General features: G+C 34.7%; 1 protein-coding gene across 5 annotated transcripts in view; it reads right to left on the minus strand.

Annotated features, from left to right (window-relative positions):
- Positions 1-24,626, minus strand: part of Nexmif (neurite extension and migration factor) — a 258,454-nt gene that overhangs the window by 169,153 nt on the left and 64,675 nt on the right. For 2 of the 5 annotated variants that reach the window (XM_063246105.1, XM_063246106.1), the window contains one exon: positions 1,720-1,761. The exons of the other annotated variants lie outside the window; for them this stretch is intronic. The gene's annotated coding sequence lies outside the window, so the exon portion shown is untranslated. The remainder of the gene's footprint in view (positions 1-1,719; positions 1,762-24,626) is intronic. 5 annotated transcript variants of the gene reach the window in all.

Raw genomic sequence — 24,626 nt, forward strand, 5'->3', positions numbered from 1 at the left:
TACACGAAGACATATAATAATAACAATCCCAGAAATCCAACATAAAAACAGAATATTAAAAGCTGTTAGAGAGAAAAGACAGATCACATATAAAGGAAAACCTACCAGAATCACAGCAGACTTCTCAACAAAAACAATGAAGTCAAGAAGAGCATGGAGTGAAGTATTTCAGCTCCTAAGGAAAGTGATATCTGACGTAGACTGATGAAGCATGAAAAACAGTCTTTCAAAGTGGATGGAGAAATAAGATACTTCCATGACAAAGAACAACTAAAGGATTTCATGATCGCCAAACCAATCCTGCAAATAATACTGAAAGACAGTCTAGATATACATAGAAAAAAAACTCAAAGCAAGGAAGACAATTAAACAGAATGGAAAGGTAAAGATGCAACAGCAGAAAGATAACATGTCAACAATAAATCAATATATAACATTTATCACCATTAATGTAAGTGGTATCAATTCACCAATGAAAAGAAACAGACTGGCAGAATGGATCAAGAAACAACATCCAACCATATGTTGTCTACAAGAAACCCATCTAACCCAAAAGGAACCTCATAAACTGAAAGTTAAAGGATGGAAAGCAACATTTTATGCTACAGGAACCCCCAAAAAAGTCAAGGATAGCTATTCTGTTGGAAAACAATGTGAATTTCAAACCAGGAATGATCTGAAGAGATAAAAAAAGATCACTACATAGTAGTTAGGGGAAAACTTCAAGAGACAGAATTAACATTCTTAAATATATATATATGCACAATTCCAGAGCACCCAGCTATACAATGCAAGGATTATCAAAAATGAAAAATCAAATAAGCAATAATAACAGAACTGAATCACATCTGTAAACAAATTACTTTGTAGATGCATACAGAGTGTTACATCCAACAACCTCAGAATATACATTTTTCTCAGAAATACATGGGACATTCTCTAACATAGACCATATACTAGCCCATAGAACATATTTAAGTAAATGCAAAACAATTGAAATTATCCCATGCATGTTATCAGATCACAGTGCCATGAAACTATAAATTAATGATAAAAGAAACTTCAAAAACCACACAAACCCATGGAAATTGAATAATAACATTCCTGAGGAATCAATGGATCACAGAAGAAATTAAACAATACCTAGAAGCAAACAAAAATACAACTATAACTTACTGTATTCTATAGGATGCAATGAAAGCAGTCCTCAGAGGAAAATTTATTGCACTGAGTTCCCAAATCAGGAAAAACAAAAGAATGAAAACAAATAAACAACCTGAAGTTACACCACAAATGTCTAGAAAAAGAAAAGCAAGTCAAGCCCAAAACCAAAAGAAGGGAGACAATGATAAAAATCAGAGCAGAAATTAACACACAAGAGACTAAGAAAACAATGCAAAGAATCAATGAATCAAAGAGTTGGTTGTTTGAAAGAATAAATAAAATTGATAAGTCCCTAGTCAACCTTATTAAAAAAGGAAAGAACAAGCTCAAATTCATGCAATAAGGAATGAAAAAGGTGAAATCACTATAGACTCTGTGGAAATACAGAAGACCATCAACACCTATTTCAAAAACCTCTACTCTCATAGGTTCAATAACACAGAAGAAATGGAAAAATTCCTAGAAACATATGAAGTAGCAAGGGTCAAGAAGATGTAAAACTGCTGAATAACCCAAAGTATATTAATGAAATTGAAAATGTAATCAAGTCCTTACCTACAAAGAAGAGCCAGGTCCAGACAGATTCAATGCAGAATTCTACAAGAAATTCAAAGAAGAATTAATGCAGGTCCAGACAGATTCAATGCAGAATTCTACAAGAAATTCAAAGAAGAATTAATGCCAACACTCCTCATACTCTTCAGTGAAATTGAAAGGGAAGCAATTCTCCCTAAGTCATTCCTGGAAGCACATATTACTCTAGTACCAAAACCTTGGAAAGACCAAACTAAAAAAGAAAACTACAGACCAATCTAATACAAAACAGAACAGAAATGCAAAAATTCTCAATAAAATATTGGCAAATAGGATGCAGCAAATCATCAAGATTATACACCATGGCCAAGTGGAATTCATCCTAGGCATTCAGCAATGGTTCAACATACATAAATCAATAAATGTAATCCACCATATCAGCAAAGCCAAAAGTAAGAACCACATGATCATTTCTATAGATGCAGAAAAAGCTTTTGATGAGATCCAACACTCATTCATGATAAGAACCTTAAAGAAAATTGTAATAGATTGTCATTACCTCAATATGATAAAGGCCTTCTACGACAAACCAACAGCATCACATTAAATGGTCAAAAACTGAAAGCCTCTACCTTAAAGTCAGGCACAAGACAAGGATATCCCTTATGACTGCTCCCATTCGACATAGTACTGGAAATACAAGCCAGAGCAATGAGACAAGAGACAGAAATACAAGGAGTAAAGATAGGAAAAAGGAAGTTAAATTATCATTGTTTGCAGATGACATGATACTCTACATAGAAGCCCCCCAAAACTCCATTGAAAGATTCCTAGATATTATAAATAAATTCAGCAATGTAACTGGACACAAAATCAATACTCAAAAATCAATAGCATTCTTTTACACTAACAAAAAAATCCTCAAGAGAAAAATAAGAGAAGCCAAACCTTTCACAATTGCACCCCCCAAAAAATGACATACTTAGGAATTAATCTCATGAAAGAAGTAAAGGATCCGTGCAGGGACAATTATGATACCCTAAAAAAGAAATCTAAGGGGATCTCAGACACTGGAAACATATCCCTTGTTCAAGGATAAGAAGAATAAATATTGTGAAAATAGCCATTCTCCCAAAACTGTTACACAGTTTTAATGCAATCCCAATGAAAGTACCATCAACATATCACATAGATCTAGAGAAATCACTCCTAAAATTCATCTGGAACTACAAGAGACCTAGAATAGCAAAGGCAATTGTAAGCAGCAACGGCAAGGCAGGAGGCATCACAATCCTTGACTTGAAGTTATACTACAATGCTACTATGATAAAATCAACATGGTACTGGAATCAAAACAGATCTGAAGATCAATGGAATAGATTAGAAGATACAACCACAACTACCAACACACTCAACGACCTTATCTTTGATAAAGGGGCTAAACATGTTCACTGGAAGAATGACAATGTCTTTAATAAATGGTGCTGAAAAAACTTGCTCTCCATATGCAAAAACTAAAACTAGACCCACACTCATCACAATGTGCAAACTAAAATCTGAATGGATCAAAGATCTGAGTACTGAAACTGAAACACTAAATCTGTTGAAAGATAAATTACGTAAGAATCTTGAAGACATACAGGTAGGTAGAGAATTCATGAACAGGAACCAAATCATATGGGAAATACCTCCCAGAATCAACAACTGGGATCACATCTTATTAAAAAGTTTCTGTCTGTCAAAAGAAATCTCCAGCATACCGAAAAGAAAACCCACAAACTGGGAAAAAATCTTAGTGAACTGTCCCTCAGATAAAGGGCTTCTGTCTAAACCATATAAAAAATTTAAAAAATCAAACCCCCAAAATTCAAAGACCCAATCCAAAAATGGGAATCTGAGATGAATACTCAATTCTCAGATGAAGAAATACAAATGACAAATAAATAGATGAAAAAATGTTCATCTTCATTAGTCATTAGAGAAATGCAAATTAAAACAACACTGAGATTCCATTTCACTCCAGAAAGAATGGACAGGATCAATAAAGCTACCAATAGCAAAAGCTGTTGGGGAAAAAGGAATGCTCCTGTAGACTTGTGCAACCACTGTGGAGGTCAATCTGGAGATTCCTCAAAAAGCTGGGATGGCAATTCCCATTTGACCTAGCTATTGCACTTCTAGGCATATTCCAAGAAGAACTGATAACATCGTACCACAATGATATATGAGCACCCATGTTTGTAGCAGCACAAATTGTAGTAGCCAGATTTTGGAAACAACCTAAGCGTCCATCAACTAAGGAATGGATAAAAAAAGTTGTGGTACTTCTACATAATGAAGTACTACTCAGCTATAAAGAATCATCATATTGAGTCCATTTATAAATAAATGGATGCAACTTGAGACCATACTCATAAGCGAAATGAATCAAACTCACATGTATAAATACCGTATTGTCTTCCTAGTTTAAGAAATTGTAAGTGTACATAAGATTTTTTGATAATCATGATTTCCCATTACATTACTTTGAAGTCTTATAATGTTTTCATTCACTAGTTGGAATGGTTTTATTCTTGTTTGTTTGATTTTATTATCTGTGATGGTATGAAAAGCTATTTTGAAGAAAACAAGACATTATGGCAGCCATTGTTGATTTCATATCATTTTGCTTTGAAGCCTGACCTTCCTTTAGTTCTTCTGTTTCCACTTGGTCTAGTATGTTGTATTTTCTTGGATTTTAATACATGTGGTCATATAAACAAATTTTTTATGGAAAATGAGATAATTCAATAGCCATTGTTCATTTTTGGTTATTTGGTTCTGAATGCCCTGTAATACTTTCATTCTCTTGAATAGTTTTATACTATTTTGCTTTGTTTGATGCTATTGTATGTGAAGGTATGCTCAACTATTTCAAAGAAAGAGACATTATGGTAGCTACTGTTAATATCGGGTTGTATTGTGGTGAAGTATTCTGTTGCTTACATTGTTTTGTTCTGATTTGATTTCCTTCTTTCTTATTTTGTCTTAATCTCTTTAAAAATAAAAAGAAAGGACTCCAACACATGAAACAGATTCCAAGAGCAATCCAGGAAACTAAAAAGTCAATCAAAATCTGGCAAAATTGCTTTAAAGAGACTAATGTTAGACTTTCAAACTTAGAGGATAGGATTGCAGCTAGTGATTGTGATAGGAAAGATCTCTTAAAAATAACAAGAAATCAGGAAACAATTCAACAGGTGCAAGATGATGCAAAGAAACATAATTTAATAGTGATAGGTGTTGGTGAAGAAGCAGGAGTCAACCAAAATGAAATTAAAGGACTATTTTCTTAAATAAGAGTAGAAAACTTCCCAAACATGAGAAATGGATCTGGTGAGTAGATAAGTGAGGCATATAGGACTCCAACTGGAAATAACCAATGTAAATCTTCACCCAGACATATAATAATCAAGATCCCAGAAATTCAGCACAAGAACAGAATTTTAAAAGCTATTACAGAAAAGAGACAGATCACCAATAAAGAGCACAAATCAGAATCACAACAGACTTATCAACACAAACCATCAAGTCAAGAAGACTTTAGAGTAAAACATCTTAAACTCTGAAAGAAAAAACTTCCAATCCAGATTGACATACCCTGTGAAACTCTTTCAAAACTGATTGAAAAATAAGATACTTACATGACAAAGAACTGAAGAAATTCATGGCTCCCAAACCAACCCTATAGAGAGTGCTAAAGGATATTCTAGAGCGAGATAAAGGTGACCATGGTTCCAAGAACAGCAGCAGAGGAAGATCACCAAACAAGACAGGCAACTCAATGAAAGATAAAAGAGGAGAGCCAATGGTAGGATAGCATGACAGAGACAAACCAATGTATGTTGCTTGTAAACATTAACGTTGATGGCCTCAGTTCACTAATAAAAAGAAACACAGGAGAGTAGATCAAGAAAAAAGATCCATCAATATACTGTATACAAGGAACACATTTAATTGGAAAGGAAATGCATAAACTGAAAATCAATTCAGAAAGAAAACAGTAGCTCCATGTGCTAGGAGACCAAAAAAAAAAAAAAAAAAAAAAAGCAAGAGTAACTTTCCCATCAACCACAGAATAGATAAGAAAGATATGCTATTTCCATGCAGTGGAAAGCTACTTAACTATAAAATAGAATAATCTTGAGGCTCTTGTAGGTAAACAGACATAACTGGAGATCATGTCATGGACAAAACAGTTTGAACTCATAAGCTTGAACACTACCATAAGAAACAGAAGCAGTTAATGGTCTCCAAAAGCAAACTAATTATTTTAAGAGTGATAGGGGACAAAACACCTGGGAGGGAAAGGTGGTAACTTATTGTTAATTTCTCATTTTCTTTTCTTGAACACTTGTATGGTTTTCACAATTTTGTTAGGTTTACCTTTGTTCTGTTAATTCTAATCTGTCAGCTGGTAATGGCAACTATTTTGAATATAATGGGATACAGTGTGATAATCCTGGTTTCCTATTATATCGTTTTGAAGTCTTATAATTCTTTCATTCATTTGTTTGATTGGTTTTATTTCATTTTGTTTGATTTTAGTATGTGTGATATGAACAGTTATTTTGAAGAAAATGAGACATTGTGGCAGCCATTGCTGATTTGCTATCATCTTGTTTTGAAGTCCTATTATATTTTTGTTCTTCTCTTTTAATTGGTTCTATCCTGTTGTGTTTTATTCATCATGTATGATGGTATGGATAATTTTTCGAGGAACATAAGATATTTTAGTAGCCACTGTTCATCCTGTTTTCTGGTTTTGAAGTCCTGTAATGCATTAATTCTTTGGAATGGTTTTATGGTATTTTGTTATGTTTAATATCATTGTGTGTGAAGGTATGATCAACTATTTTGAAGAACACAAGAGACATTATGAAACTGTTGATGTTCTGTTGTCTTATTGTGAAGTCCTGTGTTGCTCTCAATGTTCTGTTGTGATTTGCTTTGTTTTAGTTTTTTCTTTTTAAAATAAAGAATGCAAAAAAATAAAAATAAAAATAAACCAAAACTATGCTGCACACAGGAAACACATTTGATTAAAGAAAATTTACAGACTGAAATTCAAAGGATGGAAAATAATCATCCATGTACAGGAACCTGGAAAAAAGCAGAAATAACTACTCTATTTGGAGACAAAATGGGTTTCAAATGAAGCCTGATTATAAGAGATAAAGGTAACTACTTGCTTGCAAAGGGAAAAATCCAAGAGAAATATATATATAATATTTATATATAATATATATTACATATATATCAGCACACCCAACTTTATAAAATGAATATTAAAGGATCTCAAAACTCAAATAAGCACTAATAGCACTAATACAGTTGTATTAGGGATTTCAATAGCCCACTACCACAAGTAGACTGATCAATTAGACAGTAAAATCAACAAAGAAATATTAGAGCTGAACCAAAGTTTTGGTTTTTTAAATTTTTATTTTAAAGAAATTAATATAAAAGAGGACAGAACAAAGCAGATCAAAACAGAACAATTTAAGCAACACAGTATTTCACCACAAGATGATCCAATATAACAGTAGCTCCCATAAAGTCTCTTTCCTTGAAATAGTTGAGTACACCTTCATACACAATAGTATCAAACATAACAAAATAGTAGAAAACCATTAAAGAGAATGAAAGTATTACAGAACCAAATAGCAGAAAATGAACAATGGTTACTATATTATCTCATTGTCCATACAAAATTTGTTTATACTACCACACATAATTGTGAACCAAAGTTTTGAAGAAAAGGGTGCACTAGATGTCTACAATGTTCCATTCTAAAACATCAGAATACACAGTACTCTCATCTGCACATGGGAATTGGTTCAAAACAGATGACATACTACCTCAAAGAACATGCTTAAATAAATGCCAAAAAATTGAAATTATCCCTTGGATATTATCAGACCATAGTGCAATGAAATTGGAAGTCAGTGTCAAAAGATAAAGCACTGCATCAACACATGGAAATTAAATAACACCCTCCTGAACAACAAGTGGTTTACACATGAATTTGGAAGAATTAGACAGTGGCTACAGTTAAATGAAAATGCCACACAACATACCAGAACTTATGGAACAGGACGAAAGCAGTCTTAAGAAGAAAAATTACACACATCCATGCCCATATCAGAAAAACAGAACAAGCTCAAATAAACAATTTAATGTTGGTTCTCATTATTCTAGGAAAAGAAGAGCAAGTCAAAATCAAAACTCATACAAGGAAGAAAATTATAAAGCTAAGAGTAGAAATTAATGTAATGGAAACTAAGAAAACAATACAAAGACTCAATGAATCAGAGAATTGGTTCTTTAAAAGATTAAAATTGATAAACCTTTAAACAATCTTATAAAGAAAAGAGAAAAAATACTCAAATACATGCAAGTAGAAATCAAAATGTGAAATCACAATGGTTGTTGAAAAATTCTAAACATCACTATACCTGCTTTAAGAGCATCTGTTCTAATAAGATGGAAAATGCAAACAAAGGAACAGGTTCTCAGATACATATGAACTACCAAAGCTGAATCAAGAAGATATAAAAAATTTAATAGTCCAATATCAGTTAATGAAACTGAAGATAAAATTTAAAATCTATGAACTAATAGAAGCCCAGGTCGTGATGGATTCACTGCTAAGTTCCCGAAGAAATTTAGACAAGACCTAATACTCCTACTTCTCAAACTGTTTAACACAATAGAAAGTTCAGTAATACTCACAAATTCCTTCCTGGAAACAAGCATTACCCTTATAACAAAATCAGAGAAAGATCCAACTAAGAAAGAGAACTAAAGGCTAATCTCCCTAATGAACATAGATGCAAAAATCCTCAGTAAGATACTGGCAAACAGAATGAAGTAAATCATCAAGAAGTTTATGCACCATAACCAAATAGTATTTATCCCAGGGAAGCAAGGATGACTCAACATATGTAAGTCAATAAATGTAATGCATGATATTAACAGAGTCAAGGACAAAACCAGATGATCATTTCAATAGATGCATAAAAAGTGTTTGTCAAAGTCTAACACCCATTCATGATAAAAACAACTTGCATAAAATTAGAATATATGATATTTTCTCACTCTTATAAAAGCCATCTATGGCAAAGCAATAGTGAACAACAATCTAAATGTACCAACACTGAAAGATTTCTCTAACATCAGGAACAAGACAAGGATATTCACTGCCACTACTCTTTTTCAACATATTTCTGGAGATACTGGTCAGAGCAATTAGTCAAGAGAAACAAATAAACACAGTAAAGATAAGAAAAGACATTAAATTATAATTATTCACAGCTTACATTATACTCTACGTAGAAGACCCCAAAAACTCTATGAGAAGAATTCTAGATGTAATAATCAAATTCAGCGGCAGAGCTGGATATAATATCAAGACTCAAAAATAAATAGCCTTCTTGTACATGAATGACAAACTCACTGCAAGTGAAATATAGAAACAATGCCTTGCACAATAACTTCCAAATATTTAAATACCTAGGAAGTAATCTAATGAACGAACTAAAAGTCCTCTATATTGAGCACTACAGTATCCAATACTGATTAGATTAGATTAGATTAAAGAGGATATCTGAAAATGGAAATATACCCCTTTGTTCTTTGATAGGAAGAACAAATATAGTATAAATGGTCACTATTATTATGTTGCTATAATGTCCAATATTGTTATACAGTTTTAGTGCAATCCCAATCAAATTTCCAACATCATATCTCACAGAAATAGAGAAAACTATACTAAAATTTTATTTGAAATTAAGAGATTACAATAGCAAGTGGAATTCTGGGCAAGAAATGCAAGACAGGGGACAATCCCTGACTTGAAATGATACTACAAAATGACTGTGATTTAAAACAGCATGGTACTGGGGGAAAAAACAGAGTCAAGGATCATTGGAACAGATTAGAAGTTGAAGAAACATATGAAGAAATGCTTAGCTACCTTATCTTTGACAAATGTGCCAAATACAGTTACTGGAGCAAATAATGCCTCTTTAATAAATAGTGCTGAAAAAACTGACTTTCCACATGTTGAAGATTAAAATAAGACCCTTATCTTTTACCATGCAGTAAAGTAAAATCAACATGGATAAAAGATCTAAATGTTAAAACAGAAGCACTAAGTCTTCTTGAAAATACAATAGGTAGAACTCTTGAAGACAGCAGTGTAGGCAGAGTTTATGAACAAAACCCTGATCACACAGGAACCATCATAAAGAATCAGCAACTGGGATCTCAACTTACTGAAAAGCTTTGGCACAGGGAGAGAAACCACCAACAGAGTGAGTAGGCAACTCACACTGTGGCAAAAAAAAACATTTACCAGCTCTTCCTCAGGCAAAGGATTACTTTCTAGAATAAATAAAGAACTCAATAAAATAAGACCTCCCCAATTTAAAGAACCAATTCAAAGATGGGCATCTAAAATGATAAAGAAATAGTAAAGGAAAATCAATATATGAAAAACTGTGCAACATCTTTGATCATTCATGAAATGTAAATTAAAACAACTCTGAGACTCCATCTCATCTCAGAAACAATGGCCATGATCAATAACAAATGCTGGCAAGGCTGTGGGTAAAAAAGGAACAATTCTCCACTGTTAGTGGAAATGTAGACTAGTGCAAGTGTGGAGACTCCTCAAAAGACGAGGACTAGATTTTTCATTTGACCCACCTGTTCCCATTCTTGGTTTCTTCCTAAAAGAATTAAAAGTATCAGTATGTGCACATGCATGTTTATAATGGCACATTTTTTAATAGTCAAACCTTGGGAAAAGCCGAAATGCCCACCAAATGGTGAATGGATAAAGAAAACATATTTTTAATATAATGCAGTACTACTCTGCCATAAAGAAGGATAAGCATGTGACATTTCTAGGTAACTGGATGAACCTTGAGATGATAAGCTTAAGTGAAATAAATTGGATGCTATGTAAATAGTACATCATTTCTCTGGTTTGAGAAACCAAGTGTAAATAAAAGGCCAAAATACGTAATAGATACTGTGAAATAGGAAGAAAATATTCACTTTGGAAGGGAAACAATAAGCTGGCAGGGGGAAAGGAAAAAAAGGAAAAGTTCAAAAATAAGGAAAGAAAAAAATGAAAACAAACCTTTTGTAAATAAGGAGAGGAAGAGGGTTTAAAGGCAGGGTACAAAAATGGAAAAAGAAAGAATCAAGTTGTATTATGTACAGCTGGAAATTCCCTATGATGAATGTGATAATTATGTTTACATAAAATCTACCAGTAAAAATCCCTTTTGGGAAAAAAAATTTAGTAGAAGAGAAGACACCAAATTCATTTCTCTATGCAACTGAATATTTCCAAACTAGTAGTAAAGAACATTCTTCACCAGCAGTAATTTACATACTCACATAATACTTACTTAATGTAAGTGTTTTCAGAAAAAAAATTCCAAGAATTTTCAAATAGAAATAATTAGCAATCATTGTAATTAGTGTCTTCCTTCCGAAAGCTAGACTGCTTACTTTGCCAGAAACTACTAATTCTCCCCCCAAGAACCCCCAAGTGGTGTATATGTGCTAGAGATATAAGCTTAAAGATACAGCTGTAAGGGTTAAATCATATTTTTTAAAAACCCATTAGAACTGCATCTCTTCTCCAGGGAAATTAAACAACAAATATATCCATTACAAAACAGGGCTTATTCAAATGCCTATTCTCCTCACTTAAGGGCTTCACCTCATGTCAATATAAATTCTATCCCCTTTACAAAACCTCCAGACCAATCTAGTCTATAAATTTCCTTTATGCATTATTACTAGGGTTTTGCCCCATTCACTTATCCCTTTTCATATACTATCTTAGCATTAATACCTTATATAGGCATATCTGGTCCATAAATCTTGATATGTGAGGGTGACAGAGAACGTGAGGATGCTTGGCTTAGAGAAAATGTTTCAGGTGCATAATGAATAAATATATTCTTAAATAAGTCAAATGGTTTATATAAACGAACATTTGATCTTTGTTGTTCCAGAACGTAGTGTTTGGAAGAAGCACATTTTAAAGCTACATGAACAGGTAGTAAACATTTATTATGCATTTACTGTGTTTCATGCCTATAATGAACCTGTGCCCACATCATTTAACTATAGAGCTATCTAATGATACAACTGCTTAACAATGAACTTATATATCACACAAAATAATCAAGTCTTATCATCAGAAGTTGGAGGCAAGGATCCCTTACCAGATAGGGGGATGACTGTAGAAAATTTTGAATGTTTCACTTCAATACTAATGACATAGAGAGTGTGTTTTTAAAGGAACAAAACAAATTTGTCTTTAGAAAATACTCCTGCATACATACGCATATACAAATCTTCTACTTTAAAGAAATTGACATTTGAAGAACTCCTGAGATACGGCCATGGTGGGACTCAGGCAGCTTATTCACCCGCCTCTTGGTAAGCACTGCAGCGAGGTCCAGGAGAAGAACCAACACTGCCAAGATCCGGACATGGTGGGACTCAAGCAGCTTATTCACCCGCCCTCCTGATAAGTGCCCTGGCGAGGGCCAGGAGGAGAACCATTACCCGTGAGGCTACTGCCACACGGGCTGAAAATCAAGCACCCTTCCTTTGCCTGCCCCCTCCCCTCATAGCCACTGGGGATAGATGGCTCAGCCTCTCTAGTGAGGATGACCACATGCAGTATAGCAAATATGGGGGATTTCCTTCTATCTTCTGTTTGAAGGCAAAGGTCGTTTTCACTGTTTTGTTTTGTTATGTTTCTTTTGGTCTATTCAGTATTCTCAATTGGTTTTATAATGTCCTGTTTTGCTATACCTAATTGACTGGACAACTACTGTAACGTTAAAGAGATATACAATAGTACCTATTACTACTATCCCAGTATCCTACTGTGAAATCCTGTGCCAATTTCACTGCATTGTCTCGATTGGCTTTGTTCTGTCTTGTGCTGTTGCATTTTTTACTACTTGCAAATTAAAATTTAAAAAAAAAGACATTGACTTTTAAAAGGTGAACTATGTTCAAATGACATTGCTACGACTTTCAAAGGAAAAAGATTATCCTCTCAAAGTAGATTCCACAGGATCCGGAAACAATCTCAAAGAAATTCCAAAATTATTTTTTGTTGTTGCTGTTGCTCGGAGGTGAGGGGTACCGGGCATTAAAACATTGCACGTTCACACTGAGTTACATCACCAGACCTTTTTCATTTTTAATTTTTAATTGGAGACAGGGTGCGTTCAAACTTGCAATCCTTGGGCCTCAGCCTCTCAGAGTGCTAGGATTACATGTGAATGCACTCATACCTGACTCCAAAAACACTCAAGTAATAAAAGTGTTGTGAGAATATTATATATTTCTTAAAATGACTAAATTGGAAAAGGAAAATACACACGGTATTATGTAACTACTGACTTAAAAGGAAATATATAGCACTTTATAATCATAGCACATGTACATCATTTTCGCCCTCAATTACAAGTGCCTTTTGTCAAGCACATTTTTAAAGTGATACAGTAAAATCTTGTTACCGACTTTCATTAGCTAGTGAGTGTACCTCTCTGTTCCTATCTGCACCTTGCCTGCTCCTCTGTTCACACTCTTAAAAGTGATTCATAGTGCTGGGGATTTAGCTCAGTGGCATAAGAGCCTGCCTGGCAAGTGAAAGGTCGTAAGTTCAATACACTGCACCAAAAAAAATTCTGGCAACCCTCAAAAGCATGAGTTCAGTTCCTGGTACCCCACCAAAAATTCATTCTTGCCCACTTAAAGCTATTAGTTAAGTATAAGAATATTACATAATGGGGCTGGGGATTTAGCTCAGCGGCATAAGTGCCTGCCTTGCAAGCAGGCAGTCGTGAGTTCGATCCCTGGTACTGATAAAAAAAACGAAAAAGACAAAAAAAAAAAAAAAAGAATATTACATAATAACAATAATGCAATTTGAAATTAAATTTTGAGTGCATACTATGTGTCAGACACATTTTAAAATATTTATTCATCTTGCTTACCTTATCAAATGGCTCTTCAGTCTACTGAAATGCCCAGGCAACTCAAAGACTTAACTTATTTCATCCAATTGAATTGATCAGTTCTAATGGTAAATTATCTTTTGTCTTATAAATATAATATATTATGTCTCTTGTGGGCTCTATTTACCAATTTCCTCTGCATCTCATAGAAAAAACCATTCTTACTCAATAACATTGAAAAGTTATGATTATTCTCCTATGCTTCATTTTCCCTTTATGGTTACAATGTGTTCTTATCAGTTTTTATAAAATACTACCTTTAGTAAAACGACTAGCTGGACAGAGAATTAACCCAAATGAACTACTCTTTCATGATAAGCAAATCAAATTCAAGTTAACTGACAAAGAAGGCAGTTGCTTAAATATTGTACCTGTGTTGCTATCAAATCATTGTACATTTGAAACACATTAATTGTGTTAGTTTCCTCTGGCAACTATAACAACTTTTCATAAAATGAGACACAAAACAATAAGCAATTTATTCTGTCAGAGGTAAAGAGTGTAAAAGTTTAAAATAAAAGCATTAGTAGTGCCATACTCACTCTGGAGGCTTTAGGGAACATCCCATTTCTTGTAACTTCTGGTTGTTACCGACTTTCATTAGCTAGTGAGTGTACCTCTCTGTTCCTATCTGCACCTTGCCTGCTCCTCTGTTTGCCTCTTTTCTGACCTGCCTGTGTTATCTTCCTTTGTTTCTAACTCAAAAGGACACATATAAGGCATTTAAGGCCTACCAGAATAATACAAGATGCTTTCCTTGTTTTGAGATCCTTAATTTAATAGTATCAGCAAAGACCATACTTTCACATAAGGTAACATCCACAGATCCCAGGGATTAGGATAAAACAGATTTTTGAGGTCAGTCATTCACCTCATTACAATATTAAGTACTGAATGCATACTATCACTTTTTAAAATCCATAAAGTTCAAACCATCTGAGAAACTAATAAGGTAGTGTTGGAAAAACTTGAACATTAAATGATACCAGTAATGCTTAATATTTTTTACAAAATAGGCTATTAGATAAATGAACAAATAGGCACACAATGTACTAGATGTTTCTTTTCCTCCAATATTTCTATTTTGAACTAAGTGTGGTGGCACACTGCTGTAATTCCAGCACTTGGAAGGCTATGGTAGGCAGATCATTGCAATTTTGAGACCAGCCTGAGCTACAAAGTGAGTCCAATACCAGCCTAAATGATGTAGTGAGACCCTTTCTCAAAGACAAATTAATTTTCCATTTTGAATACTAATCCACAATGTAATGATATTTGAAGATGTGTACTTCAGGATGTTATTAGGTCATGTCAGTGGAATCTTCATAAATAATATAGTTTTCATATAAAGGAGGCCTCAGAAGGTTGCCTTGTCACTTTTGCCATGTGAGGTAAAAGCTAGATGATGCCAACTATGAAAAAACAATAAAATAGTCCTTCAAAAAGTGCTAAATCTGTCGGGGCTTTGAATTTGGAATTTCTAGTATATAGATCTGTGAAAAATAAACTTCTGTTATTTGTAAGTCACCCAGTCTGTGATTTGTTTATAGTGGCCCACACTAATACAGTGCATAAATTCTGTGTCTTCAGTCAGATTTGCCTACAAAACGTTACAATTTATAATGGTTACTAGGTTTAAAATGGTAAGTATAGACTACAAAATTAAGGACTTTCAATGACACATTATCTTAAGAGTGAAAGATACCAGATGTAAGTACAGAAAATAATGAAGCCAGGATACTTTTGCTCTAAAGATTTCTGTACAACTTGTGACAGTCTCATTTGTTTGAGATGAAAATATCTTCAGTGTGCTTTGGTGATGATGACTCATTAACCCAAGAATTCTCATAGTAATGCTTCCATTCTACAGTTCTAATAAATATAGGCATTCATCTACACTTTGAAGTACTCAGGAAACACAGGAGTGTGCCAGATGGTTTAGAAGAGTAGTCATGTACCTGTGGCCCATATCATTAAGATTTTTCAAGTAGAATGAAGGCAACTGTAGTTTTAAGGGAGTCCATTCTCGGACTTTCTAATTCCGTATGTATTCTTTCCTAAATCTGATCTGCCTGAAAAAGCATCTGATGTTAAACGCTCTTTTCTTTTGAAGTCTTTCTATTTTTTTTTTGCTTTATTTTTCAACTATTTTGAATCCTTACATGTGCAAAGTCTCAGAGTCTAAAATCTTTAAGGTACTGAATGAAGAAACAATTCCAAACAGTTGGGTAGGGTTTGAGAAAGTCAATTATTATATCAACTGCTCAGTATATACTTTTCCAAACCAGAAGTCTTCTAATACTTTACTTTTAATTGTGGAAGATAGTTTGTAAATCATGAGTACTTTTTAATAGTAGATCATTGTGATATGTGGCAAATAACTTGAAAGAAGTTCAAATTGTACAATATTAATAACAAAATTTCAATTACAATCCCATTTCTATGAGAAAAACTCCAAATAATTCACCTCTTCAAATCACAAAAACAAGAATAAAATAGATGGTAAACCTGTCACATCCTTACAATGACTAATATTGATTCACAGATATATTAATTCATTGCCAAAAAACCTCCTATCCACTTCATTGATATAAATTTGATTTATATCAAATCAAACAACTTATAATTTTAATTGAGTCTTTATAATATAAAGACTCAATCTAGAACTTTTAAACCTTAAAAATTTGGAACTTGTGAAAATTATGTAAAAAATAAAGAAAATTTTAGAAACAATTCGAACTATTATAATACTTTGGGAACTAAAAGCATACAAGTATGGGCAATCAGGAACAGCATCACTTAGATTACCAAAGAAAGCGTCATAGAAATATAGTTCATTTTTAAATATAATTTAGTCAATACTTAAGTGTTCAATATTTACCACATACTATGTGAAGGTGCTATTATTTAATGCCATGTGAGGTTTCAAAATTAATAAAACAAACCTCTGTATTCTCATGATATATAATTTAGCTAATGAAGACAGGAATGAGAAGGATTTAAATAGGGAGAGATGAAAGATGGGTGGTTTACAGATAGAGACAAGAAAATAGGGCTGTAGAAAACATGCAGAAAAGTTCCAGGAGATGGTCAATAAAGAGCAGTCATCCAAATGCATAATATCTAACATTTTTTAAAAAATTCTAATAAAAACAAATTTTGGATGGAAGAACAAAGCTCCTAGATATCTAAAGTACAGTGGATGAAGTACTGAGGATAATAAGCTTCAGCTACAAAATTTTATTAAGAAATTTGTATTGATTCAACCAAAATTAGGTAAGAGCAAAAAATTTAAAAGTTATTTTAACATGAATGAAAACAAATGCCTATCATCATGCACTAAGCAAAATCCAAAATGGATCAAAGATCTAAATATTAAAACAGAAATATTAAATCTACTGGAAAAAGTAGGTAGATATATTGAACACATAGGTGTAGGCAAAGAGTTTATGAATAAAATGCAAACTGCATAAGAATATGACAAAGAATAAAAACTAAGAACTCATCTTTTTTTAAATTTTATTTAAGGAGAAAAACAGCAGAGAAAGGGTACAAGTTATACAGATTTACAGAAAAAAAAAATAAACAGTAGGAAATCACTAGTTAATGGATTACATATTGTCATCTTAGAAATAATTGTTTAAGTCACAAAATTAAAGCTTGTAAGGTGGACATTCCAACAGTGAAACTGCAAACAGTTCTGTTCAATGATCCAACAAAACTCAGTGATATCATTATCTATCTTATACACTTATATATACATACAGTTATATCATTTAGAGCACTTTCTTTTCCTCTCTTTTGTACAATGACAATTACCCATTTTGGGTTTAGTTGCTCCCACAATTCTTATTACTTTTTTGGAAGGGAGTAGAACCAAATGTGACATAACAGAACAGAGTCAATCAAATCAAAAGGGTGGACATAATAGATAATGTAAAAGCATAATACAAGGTGATCAACAATGGTTACCATAATGCCTCCTGCTATCTCTAATAGAATTGCCTATATCATCAGTTATAATAAAATTGAACAAAACAGTAAAGAACAAAACCGACAAAACCAAAACATTGGAGACATTGCACGTCTTCAAAAGTAGATAATAGTCAACGAGAATGGGCGTTATAATGAATCTCACCATCTTCAACGCTGTTGCTTAAACTTTCGAACCTGGTACTATCAAACAAAACAGAACAGGGGGACATCAGTCAAAAACAAGATGGTGAGAGCAATACAGGGCTTCAAATCAAGATAATGGAAAGTCAAAGTGTGTTACTATAATATATCCTCCTATTCTTTATTTATTTTTCCCTTAATTAAAAGGATAAAAATAAAAAAGTAAATAATGAAGTGGAGATTGAGATAAAAGAGGGCATAACAGCAAAACAGCACAGATCAAAACATAACCATTTAAGCAGAATAGTGCTTCACCACAAGATAATCCTGACATGAAAGTAGTTACCATGTTGTCTCTTTCCTTGAAATCTTTGAGTATAACTTCGTATACTGTAGCATCAAATATATCAAAACAATGTAAAACCATTTAAGAGAATGACAGCATTACAGGGTATTTAGAATCAACCAACAGAAAATGAACAATGGTTTCTGTATAATCTCCTTGTCTTTAAAAGTTTTTGCTTATACTGTCATACATAATAAAATCCAGTAAGATACAACCTGTTTAGACCAATGGAGACAGAACAAAAGCTTGATGAGACTTCAAAACAAGATGATACTAAATCAGTATTACCTATTAAGATGTCATTTTCTCCAAAATAGCTGTTCCTATCATCCAATCTTCTCTGCCTCATTTCTGTTGAGCTCTTTTTCTGTCATTAGTTGTCAGTTTGTCTTTTTCATTTTGTTTTCTGCTCCATTCACTGTGGCTTCTCTGCCACTATTTCAGTATTCTTTGTATTTTTCTTTTTTAGAATATCCTGTAGTATTCTCTGTAGAGTTGAATGGGTGGTTGCATATTCCCCTAGTTCCTCTTTATCCTGGAAGCACCTTGTTTTTCCATCAATTTCCAGGGGTAGTTGTGCAGGATATATCAATCTTGGCTGGAGATTATTATGTTTCAAAGCTTGAATTATTTCCCCCCACACTCTTTGTGATTTGATGGTTTGTGCTGAGAAGTCTGCTGTAATTCTGATGGGTGTTCCCTCGTAAGTGGTCTGTTTCTTGTCTCTGACAGCTTTTAATATTCTGTTCTTGTATTGAATTTCTGGAATTTTAATTATTATATGCCTGGGTGTTGCTCTGTAGGTGGCTGGGGTCCTGTATGCTTCATACAACTGAGTATCTTTACCTTTTGCTAAATTAGTGAAATTCTCCTGGATTAGTTCTGTGAGTAGCTTTGGTAGTTCATTTGTTTGTGTCCCTACTTCTTCTTTTATGTTCTTAATTCTTAAGTTATGGATCCTCTAATCATCTTCTAGTCTTTGTATTATTACTATTTGTTTCTTTGCTACTTTTAAGAAGTTTTTCATTTCATTCTCCCATATTACAAATCTGCCCTCCAGTTCAGATAGTCTGTCCTTAGTTTCTTTCAAGCTGTTATGCCAGTTTTCAATAGAGTTTTTAGTTTCCTGGTAGTCTCTTTGAACCTGCTTCACGTATTCTATGCTTTCTCTATTTTCTCCATCAAACAATTCTCCCCTCTTTTTCTGATCTTCCATTCCACCATCTGTTTTTTCTTGGGTGGTGCTTAGCATTTCTCTAACTATTCTGCTTATTTCTAGCTTCAGGTCATTAATAATTTCATTCCTGAACTGATCTATGAGGCTCTCTAGATGGCGCTTTATGTCTACTGGTGTGGTGTCCACTATTGCCTGTTTCTCAGGATTGGGGGCCGAAGGGCCTTTCTTGTTGTTCCCTCTTCCCATATTCTCTGTTCTTTATATATGCAAGCGTATACAGAAGGCCCAGCTTCCTTTCCTGTCAGCCACAGAATGATTGAATGGCACCAGCTAGGTATTCCCACCCACCGCAGCACACCAGGAAGTTGCAGATCAGGCAGCCTATGCGGGGCCTGCCCCTCCAGGTCACCCTCAGGCTCTGGGATCTGGGTTGTGCTAGCCCAGTGGGTCTCAGCCAGCAGTGTCATGTAGGCTAGGCACTTCTCACCAATCCCGCCTGAGAGGGGGATACGTGGCTGAAGTTGCCGCAGCGCCCTGCTCCCACAAGTCTGCCCAGTCCCAGAATGTCCTCTGTTGGAGTCTCCCAAACCGTGGGAGTGTCAGTTTCTCTCACTCACCTCACCGCAAGTCAATGTACAGCTCCGTGCCTGTCCTGTTTTCAACTACGTTCGCCAATTCCCATTCTCAGAGCTTCCACACGTCTCTCTCCCTGCTGAGCTGATGTAGACGCAGCTGCCGCGTGGTGGGAAACCCAAATTGCGGCTTCCAATGCCTAGGGCTCCAGCTTCCACACTGAGGCTTTTCTGTTCCTGTTATAGCACCAGGATTGCACTCCAAGTTGGTTTCTCTCAGCCCAGTTCATTCTTGGGTCAGCAGGGCATATCTCCACCTGCTCACGACTCCTTACTCCACACCATTCCTGAATTCCAAGCTGGTTCTTTCAGAGAGCCTCCATAGCTACTGCTATCTGCCTGCCATGTTCTCCCGGAAGTCCCCAGGAACTCATCTTAATAAAAAGCTTTTGCACCTCAAACAAATCACCAACAGAGTGAAAACAAAACTCACAGAGTGGGAAAAAAATCATCCAATTGCTGCTCAGATAAAGACTATATAAAGAATTGAAAAAAAAATCAGATGCTCTCTCCAGCCAGATGCAAGGCTCCATCCCTGCCACACCCCAAGGGACACACTGCCTAGCTGCTTGGGTACCAGAGGTTCTGAACTCCACCCAGCCAGGCATATAGCCCCATAACCACATTCTGGGGATGTGTCAACACTAGCTGCATGGAGTATCCAAGCTCTTCAAAGTTCAGCGACCCAGCACAATCCATCAGGTGAATATCCAGACAGTCTTACAGGTCACAGAGGAACCAAGCTCATCTGAGACCATAGACCCAGAGCCAGATATGAGGAAGTGATCAGCCAAGCCAACAGGTCTTGTAAAATTTGAGCTCTGCCCATCAGAGCACAAGTCTCCAGCTCATAGTTCACATGGTGAGTCCCAGAGGTTCTAAACTCCTCTCAGACAGATGCAAAGAAACTGCAGTGGAACACGCTGGGAACATGTTCTGCCTAGCTGTCTGGATCCAGGAGGTTTTTAACTCCACGAAACTAGGTGTCAGGTGCAGTGATGAACTCTGGGGCTGGGTTCTTGCTAGCTTCCTGGATTGCTGAGATTCTGAACTCTACTCCGACAGGTCCCAGGCCCCGGCAACACATTCTATAGGTGCACTCCTGCTAGTCGCACTGAGCTCTGCCTAGCCCAGCATCCTAGAGCAACCTAGTGCAGTACCTCAGGAGAATGCCCAGGTAGCCTCACAGGCTACAGAGCACATGTCTCCAGGGCCACAGATCAAGGCTGTGCCCCAACTAGTCACAGGGGCTTTAGAGGACTGAAGCCTTGCCCAGTGCAGCATTCCAGTGTAATCAGTCAGGAGAGTGCCTAGCCAGACACATGGGTCCCAGAGGAAAATGACAAAACAAAAGTGTAATGTGCAGTCTCAGTCCTCCAGTCCACCAAGAAAAAACCCAAGATGCTGAAATGCAAGGCACAGGAAATCACACAACTAAACTTTCTGAAATAATAGCAACTGAAGCAAAGAAACAACCCAATGAAGCTATAGAGGAAATCGGATCACAAATAATCTCTCGGGTAAAAAATGAAATGACAAATATCATGAAATAAATGTGTGTATCTAAAGAAGATCTATGTAAAACAGAGGACCATAAGAAAATGATGGAAATGAATGGACAATATAAGATGAAATTAGAATGCATGGAACAGATTCAAAGGGATAGTCAGTCAATTAAAAATTCCATTGAAATCTAGGAAAAGAGCCTGAATGAAGCTGAAAATCAACTTTCAGACCTTGAAGACAGGATAGAAGCTTACTATGACAAAAGAAAAGATCTCTTAAAAATAAAAAGGAACCAAGAGAAAGCAATTTAACAGCTGCAAGATGATGTGAAGAGAAACCATATAAGACAGATAGCTGTCAACGAAAAAGCAAGGGTCAACACAAATGACATACAAAGACTATTTACAGAAATAATCACAGAAAATTTTCCAAATATGGGAAGAGAATCTGATATTCAGATAAGTGAGGAGCAAAGAACCCCAATTAACCATGACAAAATAAATCATCACCCAGACATATAATAATTAGAATATGAAAAAGTCAGCACGAGAACAGAATACTAAAAGCTGTCAGAGAAAACAAAGATCACCTATGAAAGAAAGCCTATCAAAATCACAGCAGAAGTCTCAACAAAAACTTCAAGTCAAAAAGAGCTTGAAGTGAAATATTTCAGGTCCTGAAAGAAAACAACTTTCAACGCAGTTTGTTATGTCCTGAAAGCTGTCTTTCAAAACTGCTGGAGAAATAAGATACTCTTACAACAAAGAACAACTTAAGAAATTCATGACCACCAATCGAACACCACTAAGAATACTTGAAAGACACTCTAGAAACAGACAAAGATAACTAGAATCCCAACAACTGCAGAAGGAAACCACTAAACAGGGCAAAAAATTAAACACAAAAAGTAGAAAATGAACAAGATAAAGATAACATCAAAGGGACAAGTCAGTACATATCAGTTATATACATCAATGTAAATTGTCTCAACTCACCAATAAAGAGAAACAGACTCACAGTGTGGGTTAACAGACAAAATTCAACAATGTGCTATATACAAGAAACACATTTGACTCTAAAAAATATTTATACACAAAAAGTGAAAGGATGGAAAACAATACTCCATGCAACAAGAGCCCCAAAAAAGAAGAGGTAGCTGTTCTGTTTTTAGACAATATTAACTTCAAACCAAGAATGATCAAAAGGGATAAAGAAAGTTATTACATAGTGGTTATGAGACAATTTGATGAGGAAGATATCATAATCATAAATATATATGCACCAAATATGGGAGCACTCAACTATGTAAGACAAATCTTAATAGACATAGAAATTCAAACAAACAATAATGTAATTATAATGGGGGACAAAGAGATGCCAAAAAAAATCAGCAGTGAAATAACAGAACTGAATTAAACTTGTGAAAAAATGGACATAGTGGATTTGCACCAAGCATTCCACACAAAACATCAGAATACACATTAGTTTCAGCTGAACATGGGTCATTTTCTAAAACAGATCATATACTAGCCCACAGAACATGCTTAAGTAAATGCAAAGGAACTGAAATAATTCCACATCAGGAAAATGGAAAGAACACAAATAAACAACCTAACATTTGAAAAAACTCAAATCCATACATTAAGAAATGAAAAGGGTGAAATTACTACAGACCTTGTGAAAATACAGAAGATCATCAATAGCTACATTGAAAATCTTTACTCTCATAGGTTCAGTGACACAGAAGAAATGGAGAGATTCCTAGAAATTTGTATATAATTTGTATATAATTCCTGCTAATTTGTATATTAGCAAAACTGAATCGAAAAGATGTAAAACTTCTGAATAACTCAATTTCACTTAATGAAATTGAAAATGCAATTAAAATTATACAAACAAAGAGAAGCCCAGGTCCTGATGGATCACTGCTGAGTTCTACATAACTTTTATGGAACACTTGATGCCAACTCTCCTCAAACTCTTCAATGAAATTGAAAAGTGAGCAAGTATGCCTAACTCATTTGTGATAGCAAGTATTACCCTAATACCAAAACTGGAGAAACGCACATCCAAAATCAAAATAATAGGCCAGTCTCCCTAATGAACATAAGTGCAAAAATCCTCCAAAAATACATGCAAAATAGAATACAACAAATCAGCAACAAGATTATACACCAAGTGAGATTCATCCCAGGAATGCAGGGCTCTTCTGTACATGCATATCAATAAAACAGTATATCATATTAACACAGCCAAGGACACGAATCCCATGATCATGGTCTCAAATGTAGAAAAAGCTTTCAACAAAATCCAAAACTCACTCATGATAAAAAAAATAACCCTACAGAAAATTGGAATAGATGGTATGTATTTCAATCTAATGAAAGCCATATATGATAAACCAACATCCAACATCGTTCTACATAGACAAAAACTAAAAACATTCAACCTAAATTGAGGAACAAGAAAAGGATGCCCATGATCACCAATCCTATTCAGTATAGATCTGGAAAACTTAGCCAGAACAATTAGATAAGAGAGAGATATAAAAGGAATAAGAGTAAGAAAGGAAGAAGTTAAATTATCACTATTTGCTGATGACTTCATACTCTACGTAGAAGACCCCGACAACTCCACTGAAAGACTTCCAGATATAGTAACCAAATTCAGTAATGTAGCTGAATACAAAATCAACACTCAGAAACCAACAATATTCCTCTACACAAACAACAAACTAACAGAGAGAAGTAAGGGAAACCACACACTTCACTATAGTATCCAAAAAAAAATGCAGTACATAGGAATCAATCTAACAAAGGAAGTGAAAGATCTATACAGTGAAAATTATATTACTCTGAAACAAGAAATCAAAAAGAATTTCATAAAATGGGAATGCATTCTCTGTTCATGGGTATGAAGAATGAATATTGTGAAAATATTTATTCTCCCAAAATTGTTATTCAGATGTAATGCAATTTCAATCAAAATGTCATTAACAGACTTCACAGATCTAGAGAAATCTTCCCTAAAGTTCAACTGGATCC

The sequence above is a fragment of the Cavia porcellus genome, unplaced genomic scaffold, assembly GCF_034190915.1.
Source record: "Cavia porcellus strain 051 isolate PalLab524CR breed Dunkin Hartley unplaced genomic scaffold, mCavPor4.1 scaffold_3, whole genome shotgun sequence".
Classification (NCBI taxonomy): domain Eukaryota; kingdom Metazoa; phylum Chordata; class Mammalia; order Rodentia; family Caviidae; genus Cavia; species Cavia porcellus.